Here is a 13,623-nt window from a genome sequence, read left to right as displayed (position 1 = left end):
TAAAGTTTATTCGTTTGCTTAAGTTAAAAAATATGTAATCCAAATGGATGGAAATTTTACATATAATCAAAATACATAAATCTTACTTGTTAGGCCTAAATATTTTTTTGAGTGTAGCAATCTGTAAAAAGGCATTAACTGTTATTTTGTAGCTGCTCGTTTTATTCTCTTTTATCCCTTCTCATGTCATGTTTTATATTTCTGAGGATGAATGTGTGACATATTACTTTTGAGAGATGTACTTGGAATCTGTTTGGCTGTTGTTACTGGTTTAGTGGTTGGTTTCAGATCTGTAAAGATTGCAGAATAGTGACATATTACATACAAAGAGACTTTGCAGTTTTAAAAGCTGCTGAGAAGAAAATGATGAACGCACCACCATGGCAGATGAAGGGCAGAGTGGTGTTACATTGGATTTCATTCCATCTCCCTTTTTGGTTCACCATCACTACAGTACAGTTGTGGTGTCTGTCAATGGGTTTCAACAGGTTAAAATTCCAGAAACGAAATGAAAATTTGCTCTGATCTGACCATGACCAGGAGTCTTTAAATAGTCCAGTCCACACATGTTTTAGTGATTTGTAAATATTTTGGGAAATTGGCTGAATTAAAATGTGATTTTTTGATATGATGCTGGCATAATCTGAAATTGTGTTGAAGGTTCTGCAATATTCTTGAGCCTCCCTCCAGGTTTTGTTCTCCTGAATCAGGATAAGTTTGTTGGTTGATGCTACAGAAAAACAACAAGCAAAAGTTTAAAACAGCTTGTAATATGTTTTATGCATCATGTCTGTTATGTTAAACAAAACCAGTTATGAAAAAAACATTATGGAACTAATGCATAAAATATTTCATTCAAAGCTTTAATGGTTGCTCTAGAAAATCTTACCATGAAAGCATACAAAGTGCTTTTGTAAATCACAGCTAATTTCATGCAATTTCCAATTGTCCTCCATTGCAGCACATCCATCATTATTTTTTATACTTTGTTGGCTATTTATCCAATTTTTCAATATCTCTTCATTGTAGAAACTGTCTGGCAGTGTCCAGTGCCATCTGAACACTTCACCTCGATAAAGTCCAATGTACACATCATATGAATAATCAGTTATGGTTTTGAACAAGCTGTTCATCTCATCTTCATTTTTCACAGTCGCCAGGTCAGTGTACATCTCACGGCAGAATCTCTGAGCATCAGTCCAGTTCTTTCTGATATTTATGAAGTGATACTTGTGAGATATTTGGCTTGAAGTGAAGGACAAAAGGCCTGACCCTTACGAAACAAAAATATATGTGAATACATTGGAAGATATAATATATGAAGTAATATATTTTGATATATGGGACTCTGGTGCTTATATTTTTCTTATACCATGCATAGCCATATATTGATACATATAAAATATATATTTAGCAATAAGATAGAACTAATACAGTAATACATAGCTTTATTGAAACACTTTTTCCTTTGTATTAACACATGGGTTTACATACAAAATTAAAGGTCTCAAAAATACATTCCCAATATGCCTACAAAGGTCCCCAATTCTATACAGATTCAAGCAAATTAACGTCCACATTTAATCATTCAGCAGACACTTTTATCCAAAGCGACTTAAATGAGGACAATAGCAATCAAACCAACAATAATATGTAAGTGCTGAGACAAGTCTCTAACGCAGTACATGTAGCAAGTTATAAATATTATATTATATTAACAATATATTTATGTATATGTATGTGTATACTCATGTATGTGTATACATATTCATATATGGATATATATTACTAAATATATTTTCCAAACTATGTTTCCAAACTCTTGATTTCTCCATGCCCTTTGTTTTTGCTATAGATCTAATTGACTTCCTGTTTTCTTTTAGCATCCGAATTGCTTGCTTTTCTCTCAAAGTCAGCTCCCTCATCTTCATCCTGGTTTGTGTGTGTCATCATCGAATGCAAGATTCAGAATACAGAAGTAATGGATATAACTGATACGACACATTCCCTGCTTTTAATATCAGAAGAATTAATGCAACAGGACACAGCTGATCACTTATAAAGACCTGTGAGGCAACTGTCCCAATACTTATGCTCACATCAGAAATGTTTTCTTTACTGTTCCAATACGTTTGGAGGGCACTGTATATACACACACATATATATATATTTTCAGTATGTTTTGAGTTTGTTTTCTGTCTCCGCGTGATCCCCTTGACCTAGTTTTTTCCCTCGTTTTTGATTGTTCCTCTGTTTCAGCTGGGATTAATTAATTATCTAGTTTTCTCCCTCCATGCCCATATTTGGTTGTTCCCGTTCCTGTTTCCATTTGTGTTGATTTGATTCCAGGTGTTTCTTGTCAATCAGTCTCCTTTAGTCCTTGGCTGTATCCGAAATCGCCCCCTATACCCTCCTGACGCCACACCCACTGTGTCTGTCGTTTGCTCTTCCCACCACTACATATATACAGTATATACACACACACACACTACACAATAAATTTGTTCATATCTGGATAGATATATTTTGCATACATTTTCACATATATATATATATGACATTATACTGCATATATGTTAAATTATGTGTAGTCAAAATTTATAATTTACAAATATATAATTTCATATATGAAAATATATCAAAATAAATATGTACCTTGAATTGTGGTCATATATTGCTAATACATATTCCCATATAAATGTGACTATATGAGCACCATATGTTGACATATATTCCCCAATACATGGAAAGCGGCAATTCCTGATGTATTATTCAGTATATTGTAATATATTACCACAATGTATTATTCTATATAATTACCAATATACTGAAAATTATTTAATATATTGACCGTTCATATATGATAAAATATATTTTCTTTCCGGAAGGGGAGGAGAACATAGAATACAAATTGATTAATTGATGTCAATAAATAAATAAGCAAGCAAGCATGTTTGATATTAAATTACATCAGCACTTTCAGCAGTCAAGAAAGAAAGTCTGTATTAAAAAAGCTTACCAAAGACAGTAAGGAGTATGAACAGCATGATGGTGCAGTCTTCATAGAAATGCTATAATAGACTAATAGACACATGCACCCGGAGTGTTAAAGCATATTACAGTTCTCATTACACTCTTTCCCTTTAAAGTAACAGATCTACAGTAGGCAAATGAAAACCACATTTGTGTTCCTGCTACCAAATGCAGAAAGGGCTCAAAACACAAAGAGTTCTTTGATCTTCCATGCAAACTACCTCATAACAGATTAAAATAAATGTCTTTTAAAAACTTACTTCCTACGAAACATTTAAATACTTTTGTGGGAAGGTTTAAAACCACATATCTGTAAATTAACATTATGTTAACTTCACAGAAGAGGCTTTACGCAAATATTTCATTCTAATTTTAGAAAACGGGGAGTTGCCATGCTTATACAAATGTACAGTTTGTTAAGGAGGCAACTTTGATGGATAAAAATACGTAATAATTCAGGGTAAACTTTTTAACATGCCTGTGATCCTGGCCAGTGTGTATGACCCTAATTGGGACAACGTGCAATTTTTCAGTGACTTCTTTTAGCTTTTGCCTAGTCTCGACACATATAATCTAATTTTAGGACATGATTTGAATTGTGTCACCCAGTTTTGGACTGCTCTAGCTCTACAATTAATACAGCAAGTCAGTGCAGTGTATCAACTCCTTTCTCCAGACATATGGTGTAAGTGACCCATGGAGATTCAAGTATCCATCATCCAAGCAGTTTTCCTTCTATTCACTGGTACATCAAACATATTCCAGGATTGGCTATTTTCTCCTGGACAGGAAGTTACTCCCCTTAATGTCACAAGTGGAGTATGGCAGCATTGCTATTTCAGTGTTCTGAATCAGGAATTTAATGCTGGTTTGGAGTGAGCTGACTGCAGTGTTCCTAGAGAACCCGGAGGCGTAGAGATGATAGCCTTAATAATTGCTCTGATGTTCATGTGCAAGGTTTCTAAAACAATAAAAATAAAACAATTACAAACAGCATTACTGAAATGTTCTTCATATCACAATAAAATAAACAATATAACTCATTATTTAGTGTCCTTTTTGCTAATACAATTTATAATAATCATCATCTTACACTTCAAAGGATCAACGTTACATATTACATCGCGCAACTCATTTTAAGCATTAGTCGACTAATCACACGTTTATTAATAAACCATTTAAATCATTCTGAGCCTTTAATTGCCTACATAGCCTAATAAGCGCTCAAGCACATAAAGCTTGTGACAGCGCACCGGCAGAAGTAATGATTATGAATGTGTCAGAGAAAAACAGTACTGCATTAACATTTTAACAATTTGATAAACTAGTGCTTTCTTTGTTTTCATAGATGAAGTCGGTGACACTGACTCGTTATCTCTGCAGTAGTGGACGTGAAATGCTTCATACAGATTACAGTCTGAGAATATTTGTTTTCCATTTGAATTGATTCATTTGAAAATAGACATTTCACTCTCTATATATATATGTTTTAATGTCTTTAAGGCAAAGATATAAAAAGACTTTCGCGCTGAAATTCACAGACCGAGACGGCAGGTGTACACTTTCTATCTCTTACTTGACTTACTATCACTTTATCTCTCACTTGAATTTCAACAGTTTGTACGCACCCATCTTTACTGCGAATGAGCTTCACCACTCAGCCCATAGACCAATGGGCTCGTGGTAGGTTGGGATCAATTATCATTACCACTTTCCCTAAATCAAGGGACTCTGTCAGTTGCTGCCATCTGTTGCAGGATTGTGTTGGCAGGTAATCCTGTAGGTAACGAATCCAAAACTGATCTATTGTATTCTGACAATGCCGTCATCAATGGAATCCTATAGTTCTATGAGCATAAACGGCTTGTGGCAAAGAAGTGTCTCGCTGCCCCATCAGAAGCATATTTGGAGTTATCAGATCAGGGTCAGGGACATCATCTGAAACGTATCCAGGAGGCTTGGAATTGATGATACCTTCCACTTCAACTAGGATGGTGTGGAGCATGTCCTATGACAATGATTGAGTTCCCATTGCAACCTGAATTGCACTCTTGATGGAGCGAATCTCCTGCTCACATGCCCCTCCGAAGTGTGGTACATTATGGGGGTTGAACTTGAACTCAATCTGATAACTTGCCAGTTGGTGTTGAAGCTGTGGTTCCAATTCCTCAAAAGCTTTGGAGTTCCCTGTCAGCCCCTCGAAAATTTGTGCCTCGATCTGAAATGATCTCTGCTGGTTTGCCTCTCCGGGCAATACATCGGCGAATGGCTAGTAAGAAGGCATCCATGTCCATGGAATTAAGGAGATCCAAGTGCGCTACACGTGTTGTTAGGCACTTGAAAATCACTGCCCAATGTTTCTCATTACGTCTGCCAATCTTAGCGATGAATGGCCCAAAACAATCAATGCCTTTTGAGAAAAAAAGGTGGAGAGAAGATACAAAGATGAGCCGATGGTAAGTCTGCCATCTGAGGAACTCTAGGAAATATTGTTGAATATTGTTTTTATTCTGGCAGAACCAGAATGAAATATTTTTGAAATATTGTTGACACTTTCATATATTGAAGAGAGGTAGGTTACCACTCCACATGTCTTCTCGGAGGTGTCGCAGAAAACATGAAGGTGGTGCTCAACCCTGGGCTTATCCATCACTTCAAGAACATGACAACGTGGGATTGAGACTGCGCTGAGGTGTAGAAATTCACTCTCCCATTCCAGAACTCACGGAGATCTGCAGGGAGATCTGTGTCATCCTAGTCTCTTTTCTTTGACCATAGCTGCTGTATAAGAATCTTATCTCTGGTTGTATACGGTGTGATGAAACCAAAAGGGTCATACTGACTTGTTAATATCTTATAAACTGTACACATTGTCAGTGTCGAGTACTCAATAGGCCGTTATCCCTAAAGTACAGTATCTGTCCTACAATTCCAACAGAGTCTGAAATGTGGGCTCTTGAGGATCAAACCGATTGAGTTCCAGCCACAGTTCCATGTCGTGAGATCTAGCATCAGTTGGTAAATGAGCCACAACTGATGATCGATTGCTAGCTCATTGCCTAATTTCGAATCTGCCATCTGCTAGCAGGGCATGTAATTCATCCACTCTAGTCTGGGCTGCTGCAGCTGTAGGGTGACTCTCCAGACAATTATCAACATAGAAACTGTATTCAACTGATTGGATGATGTCGGGAGTGCTGCGTGGGTGTTCTTTGACGTGTTTCTTTAGCACGTAGATGCCATAGCAGGGACTACTGGTCATTCTGAAAGGCAGAACCAGCCATTCATATACTTTAGGTGGAGTCTCTCATTTCAAATCCCGCCAAAGGAACCGCAATAGGGGTGTGTCCTCAGGTAACAGGCAAACCTGGTGAAACATACTGCTTATTCTCTGGAAGATGGGAACGACTGCACTTCCAGCATCGTTTTCCCTCTGCTACCCATTGCATGAGGTTTTCTGTTGATTGCTCCTTTATTTCTGAGCACTGTGTTATAGAATGGTCTTTGCTGTGACAGAACTAACAGTGCACTTTGGATTTCCTAAACTGAGAGGACTGAGGTTCTTGCTTAGGAGCTCTAACACCTTGAGGTTCTGCACCATGTTAAACTGAAGCACTCTGTCCTCTGGGTCGAGTTGAAGACTTACCATGAAATGTGGAGAAGAATTTCTCCTTCTGATAACATTCAACTACTCTACTGGATAGCCGATGCTGTTGAGCTTTACCTTGCAGCCAACCAGAAAAGTCATGGTGATTATATGGGTTGAGGCTGGCGACATTCAACTTGCCTTGCATCTGTAAAAACTCAATGAAGTTGTCTCTGAGATACTTTGGGAGTTTTCTGAGGAGCCTGTCTATGTGTGAACAGCAATTAAGTTGAATGCCTCTTGGACCTTCCAGGGACAACAGCATACTCACAAGATGATGAACTCTTAAGGCAAATGACTGGAAACATTAGCATCACCAACTTTCACATCTGGAGCATTGAGTATAGCTGCTATTTCACTGTGCGCTAATTGATGAGGCTGTCCATAGTGCAACTGCAGAGCCTGCATTGCTGAAAACAAATGAAAGTGCACTTCACTTGAGATCACACCAGATTTATTATTTACATTACATTTACATTTATTCATTTAGCTGACGCTTTTATCCAAAGCAACTTACAATTGCTATATATGTCAGAGGTCGCACGCCTCTGGAGCAACTAGTGGTTAAGTGTCTTGCTCAGGGACACATTGGTGTCTCACAGTGGATTCGAACCCGGGTCTCTCACACCAAAGGCATGTGTCTTATCCACTGCGCCATCACCACCCCATGTTATGAACATGGCGAGCTAGCTGGGAGGTTTTTGTGCTACAAGCAGCAGCTGGCTTTATACCGGCAAACAGAAACTCTGATGGCAACAATATTACTGTTCAACAGGGAATCAATGATCAGTTTAAATATTTTTATAAAACTCTTTACAGTTCTGATGTGAATGACGCGGAACGAATAGGTTTTTTTTTTTTTTTTTGTAATTTGAGTTGCAATCCCTCTGGGATTCAGATAAATCTATTCTAGAAGGCAATATATCAGTTTTTGAGAATGACAGAATGACAATAGTGCAATTAAAAAACTGAAATCTGGAAAAGCGCCAGGTCCCGACGGCTATCCGTATCCGATAAATTTCTCTATCTAGGTGTGAGTGTAACATGCAGATATAAGGATCTGTTCAATAGTCATTTTAAAACAGCACTGGACAAAGCAGAGCGAGGCATGGTACGGTGGTCAACACTTTCTTTATCTTTAGCTGGGAAGATTAACTCCATTAAAATGATAATATTACCAAGATTCTTGTTTTTATTTCAGACCATGCCCGTTTTTATTCCCAAATAATTTTTCAAAGATCTGCATAGTTGTATTTCGTTTCTTTGGGATAAGAAAAGTCCTTGCATAAGAAAAGAATATCTGGAAATTAAGAAGGAAGAGGGTGGATTGGCAATGCCAGTTATCTGTTAATCACTCAGAATATGATCACACACTCAAAAAAATTAAACCTTGACTTGAATTTTTTCTTGTCAACAGGTTCCACAAAATTTAATTATGAAAGTTCAAGCTTAATTAATCAAAATAAAATGCTTTCACTAACTTTATTTTTTACTAGTTAGGTTGAGTTAACTCTAGTTTGTCAACAGGTTCCACACAAATTACTTCAGTAAAAACAAGAGTTTATCATCAACACAACTGTTAATAAAATTCTGTTTTGCAAAAGACAAAAAAGCAGTTAAACATAAACAAACATCGTCCGTAGAGCGGTTTGGACGGTATGCAAACTGGAGCGGGTCGAGTGTGTTGGGGAGGTTTTGATGTTGTGCATGACTAACCTCTCAAAGCACTTCATCATGATTGAAGTCAGTGCTATGGGACGGTAGTCATTTAGACAGGACACAGGTGATTTCTTTGGTACCGGTATGATTGTTGTGGATTTGAAACACGTGGGGATGACTGCCTGGCTCAGCGAGGTGTTGAAGATATCTGTTAGGACATCTGTCAGCTGTGCAGCACAGTCTCTCAGAACACGGCCAGGTATGTTGTCAGGTCCCGCAGCCTTGCGTGGGTTAATCCTAGATAGGGTCTTCCTTACATCGGCTGGAGACAGACAGAGCGCCCGGTCGTTGGGAGGTGTGTCTTGTGCAGGTGTGTCATTCTGCATTTCAAACCGTGAATAAAAGTGGTTGAGTGCATCGGGGAGGGATGTGTCCTCATCACAGGCCTGTGGCGGGGGCTTGTAGTCAGTGATGGTCTGAATGGCTTGCCACAGGCTCCGTGTGTCTCTGCTGTCTGTGAAGGGATTGTTGATTTTTAGAACGTATGACCGTTTTGCATTTTTGATGCCACAGGACAGACTGGCTCTTGCTGTTTTGAGGGCTGCTTTATCTCCTGATCTGAATGCTTCATCTCTGGTCTTTAGAAGCCCACGAACCTCTGCTGTCATCCATGGCTTCTGGTTTGCACGTGTGGTGATGGTCTTGGTGACTGTCACATTATCAGTGCACTTTTTGATGTAAGCAGTCATAGTTTCAGTGTACTCATGCAGGTCTGTGTGGTTGTTGTAGGTGGCTGCCTCTTTAAACATGTTCCAGGCTGTGTCCTGGAAGCAGTCCTGCAGTGCTGAGGTGGCATTGTCTGGCCATACTGTTATCTGCTTTTGAACCAGTTTGGCAAGTTTGAGAAGCGGTCTATATGCTGGGATTAGCATAACAGTGATGTGGTCTGAGTGCCCGAGGTGGGGGCGGGGTACAGCCTTGTAAGAGTTCTTTACTGTTGTGTAAACAAAGTCCAGTGTGTTGTTTCCCCTTGTTGCAAAGTTCACATGTTGGTAGAACTTTGGCAAAACTGTCTTTAAGTTTGCGTGGTTGAAGTCACCGGCTATGTTGAAAAAGCCGTTAGGGTTATTTGTTTGTTGTTCACTGATGGCGCTATACAGTTCACGAAGCGCGTCCTTAGCGTTTGCACACGGAGGGATGTAAACTGCAACAATAACAATGACCGTGGCAGATAGAACGGTCGACACTTCACAAACATAAACTCCACCAGCGATGAACAGTGTTTTGATATTACCGCAACATTGTTACACCAGTCTTTGTTGATATACACATACAAGCGGGTCTTACCAGACAGTGATGAATCTCTGTCTGCTCGGAAGGTGGTTAGCCCGTGCTGCTGAATGGCGGAGTCCGGGATGTTGTCGTTTAGCCATGTTTCGGTGAAAACGAACACACAACAATCCCTTGCCTCATGCTGTGTAGACCGACTGAGTTGAATTAAGTCCAGTTTGTTTTCCAGAGAGCGAACGTTTGAGAGCATGTTGGGAGAGTGTTGGAAGAGCCGGTCTTGTGGGGTTAGCTCTTAGCCCAAGCTCGTATACCTCCGCGCTTACCACGCTTCCATCCCCTCTCACACCGCTTGCGACGCTGCCTTGTGCGGGTAGCATCAGTAGGCGAGGTCGCGGTCTCGAGGTCCGGCTCCAGCAGTAATCAAAGGCCTCGTAGCTTCTCAGTATCTGCCGATGAGAGTTGTTGTTTGTATGCGTTGCCGATATCCAAAAGACTTTGGATATCGGCAAAATGAATTTATATGAGTTTATATGAGTTTATCATAGATGAGTTTTGGGGTGATTTCCTTATGAGTTAGCGGTAAACTGACACTATTTGGAGACGAACAGATGACATTAAAAGACATAAAAGCACCGTCTTTGGGACTCGGAATAGCCGCTGCGTCTGATCGCGCCGCCATCTTGGATCATCATCATAATCATAATCTTTCAAGTGTTTTTCAATTAAATGGTTTCAAGTACAAAGCAGGCCTTTGTGTTAAATGCCACACTCATACAGTTCGTTTTTAAGCATCTGTACCTTGGTTGAAAGTCTGGTAGCATCCAGCTGGAAGAAGATTTTCTGAAGCACCTCAAAGAACGTTTTCAGTTCCTGAGGATAACTGAGGTTCATTGCATATATGATACCCATTAAGAGTGCACATGCAGAAGCGATGTCTCCCAAGTCGTGAAGCACTTCAACACCCTCAATCTCTATTCCAACATCAATTGGAGTGGTGGTGGCATCACCTCACTCCGCATTAATGCTGTAGATGCCAAAGACAACTTGTTCAAGGTCCCTCTGGGCAGCACAGCCATCTGAATCATTTCCACACACAAAAAAGGACAACAATGAAATCACCAGCCAATTACATAATTCCAAAGAGCTCATTTGCATTGCAGTTTTCTCCGTAAATGTTTTAAAACAGTGCTTGATTACTAACTTTTGGTCCAAACTGATTCTTCACAATTTGTACACTCACTGGCCACTTTATTAAGTACACCTGTATTATCTGATGTCATCTAATATAGCAGCTCTGCCATAAATTCTACTTTTATAAAATTATAATTTTTCAATTTTTTAAGATTAAATTATCAGAATCTTGATTTTGGTCTAGACCTAAATTGTCATTCCAACAATGTTAAATGGATATGTGATATTCTTAAAAGCCCTAGGATACCATTACTGCTGCAGTAATTGTTAGTATTACCTACCAGATACTCTTTGAAGAGACTGCTCGGATCTTCATTTAGATACAAAGTGCCCTGAGGAGGCATTCCCTCTTTTCAACAGTTTCATTCTAAATAGAAAAAAGCAGCATCAACATACATACTACAAACCTATTACACTTCTATAATTATGTGAAATGGGTGAAACTTTAACTATAAAAGTAGGCACATGTACAATGACCATTTACTTGTACAAACATTATCAATGATTATGCAATTAGTCAATTACAGAGTACACTCAAGTAGGGCTGTCACGATATCTACTTTTTGTTGTGCGATATATTGCACAAAAATGAATTGCGTTAAATGAAATTGCCATTTTAAGACCATTTTATGCCACTGATTTGTCACTGATAATGACAGTACAATGATAAAGCACAATGGCATTCATTATGTAAAAATTAGAATAATCTACTTATGATTATAGAAAATTATCAGTGGCAAAATGATCGGGCTCATTTACATATATCGTTCGATAAGTCGATATATTGACCATCGTGACAGGCCTACTCTAAAGTAGAGAAAAAGAGTGAAAAGGAAAGCTTTTTGGGAAACTGCAGAGTGAATGATCAGTGTGTTGGTGGTACTATGCAATAAGAGTAGTTCTGTTCTTTCTGTTGCTTGTAACTTTGATTGGTCCTTTTGAACGTCAGTACATCAGTTTCCTCAAAATTCTGGTTATTTATCCATAGTGTGTAGTGTAAATACGAAATAGCAATTTGTTTAAAGGGCTGTTTAAAAATTGCTGTTAATCTCAGAAGCTTTGTGAAATACAATCAATAAAAAATTATATTCATATGGAGTGCATTTGCAGATGTTATTGGTTTCTGACAAATGGCAACACAGACTAGACTAAATTTACTTATTCCTAAATGTGTTCTACAAAGAAGTAAACTATACCTGTGCAGTCGGGGGCAAAGGTGAGGTTAATTTTCTTTCCTTTAGATCCACCTGTCTTCTTCAGCACTCTGATGAGCTGATCAGCGTGGTGGTCAAGTTGTGCAAAAAACGTTGAACTGGGGAACAGTAGTAATCCTCTGAAATTCTGCTTCCACCTTTAAACAAAATTTTAGAAGAGTTTTACAAATAACATATCATATGACTTAACATAATAATAATTTAAAACATTTATATAATCTGTTAAAAACTGAAATTATCAATTGCTGCTGAACAGGATACAAACAGAAACAAGCTACTCAGAACTAACAAATGAAATGGTCACGCAAGAAACAGTATTTAAATTAGTAGATGTTGCAGATCTTACCTACTGTGAGTAAAGCACCTTGCCAGGAACACAAAACACTCCTTTCATTAAGGACTTGAAAATTTGCAAAGGATAAAAACAAATAAAACAATTTGATAAAGATTTTGTGAAATTGAATTAATCTGAACTGAAAAACAAACAAAACAAAACAAAAAAATCACACTTTGTAATTTTTAATGAAAGGATCACACCAAATTGGAAAAAAATTAACTTTGAAACCAAGTATTAACCACTGTTATTTTTGACAGCAGATTTTAGTTTAGTTTTAGTCGGATGGACACCTAGTGGTTGAGTTTAGTATTGCAGTTTAAACGGAGAATGACTGTAGCATTGTTTTTCAAATTAACAAAGTATGTTAACTGTTACGTCCGTAAGGACGAATGTTTATTATTATTATTATTATTGAATTTGTTTCGCTATTGTTTATAAAGGTGTGGGTGTGGTTGAATGCTCCTTGTCTGTTTTTGCGCTCTCGCTCTCTCTTTCCTTCTCAGGGCAAATCACCATCACCTGTAGCTCGTTTGTGAGAGTGTGCCTGAGACCAAGAGGATATGGGGGCAGTTCAAGGTTTGCTAGGAGACACACTTCTCTCCTGTTGCAGACTGAACTTTGCTCGTTTTTCATGTAGAGACAATAGTTGTGTATTAGCAGTGGCTAACTGAGTTTCAGCATGATCTGTTGATGGATATTGTTCCAGGTTGAGATTGAGCAAAAGGTATTGTGGCTCTTTTGTTCAATGTGATTTTAAATACTAGCCTGTGTTAAGAGGGATGCTGTAGGGAGAGAGTGCCTTTTTCTTTTTATATTGCTTTTTACCTCTGTTTTTGTATGGCAAGGGAGGTGAGGGAAGTCGGCTGTATTTTTCTTTTTATTTTATTTAAGGTTAGTGAGAGCTCCTTAAATTAGTTGAACTATTTTGTTTGTTATTTTAGGCCTTGCTCTCCCCTGAGTCTTTGCTCCCATTTACATTGTATTCTTTCCTGTCTTGTAAATAAAACAATTTTTGTATATACTGTACACTCACCTAAAGGATTATTAGGAACACCTGTTCAATTTCTCATTAATGCAATTATCTAATCAACCAATCACATGGCAGTTGCTTCAATGCATTTAGGGGTGTGGTCCTGGTCAAGACAATCTCCTGAACTCCAAACTGAATGTCAGAATGGGAAAGAAAGGTGATTTAAGCAATTTTGAGCGTGGCATGGTTGTTGGTGCCAGACGGGCCGGTCTGAGTATTTCAC

The sequence above is a fragment of the Barbus barbus genome (assembly GCF_936440315.1).
Source record: "Barbus barbus genome assembly, chromosome: 21".
In the NCBI taxonomy this organism is placed as follows: domain Eukaryota; kingdom Metazoa; phylum Chordata; class Actinopteri; order Cypriniformes; family Cyprinidae; genus Barbus; species Barbus barbus.
The sequence above is the reverse complement of the archived record's forward strand: the minus strand, read 5'-3'. Positions refer to the sequence as shown.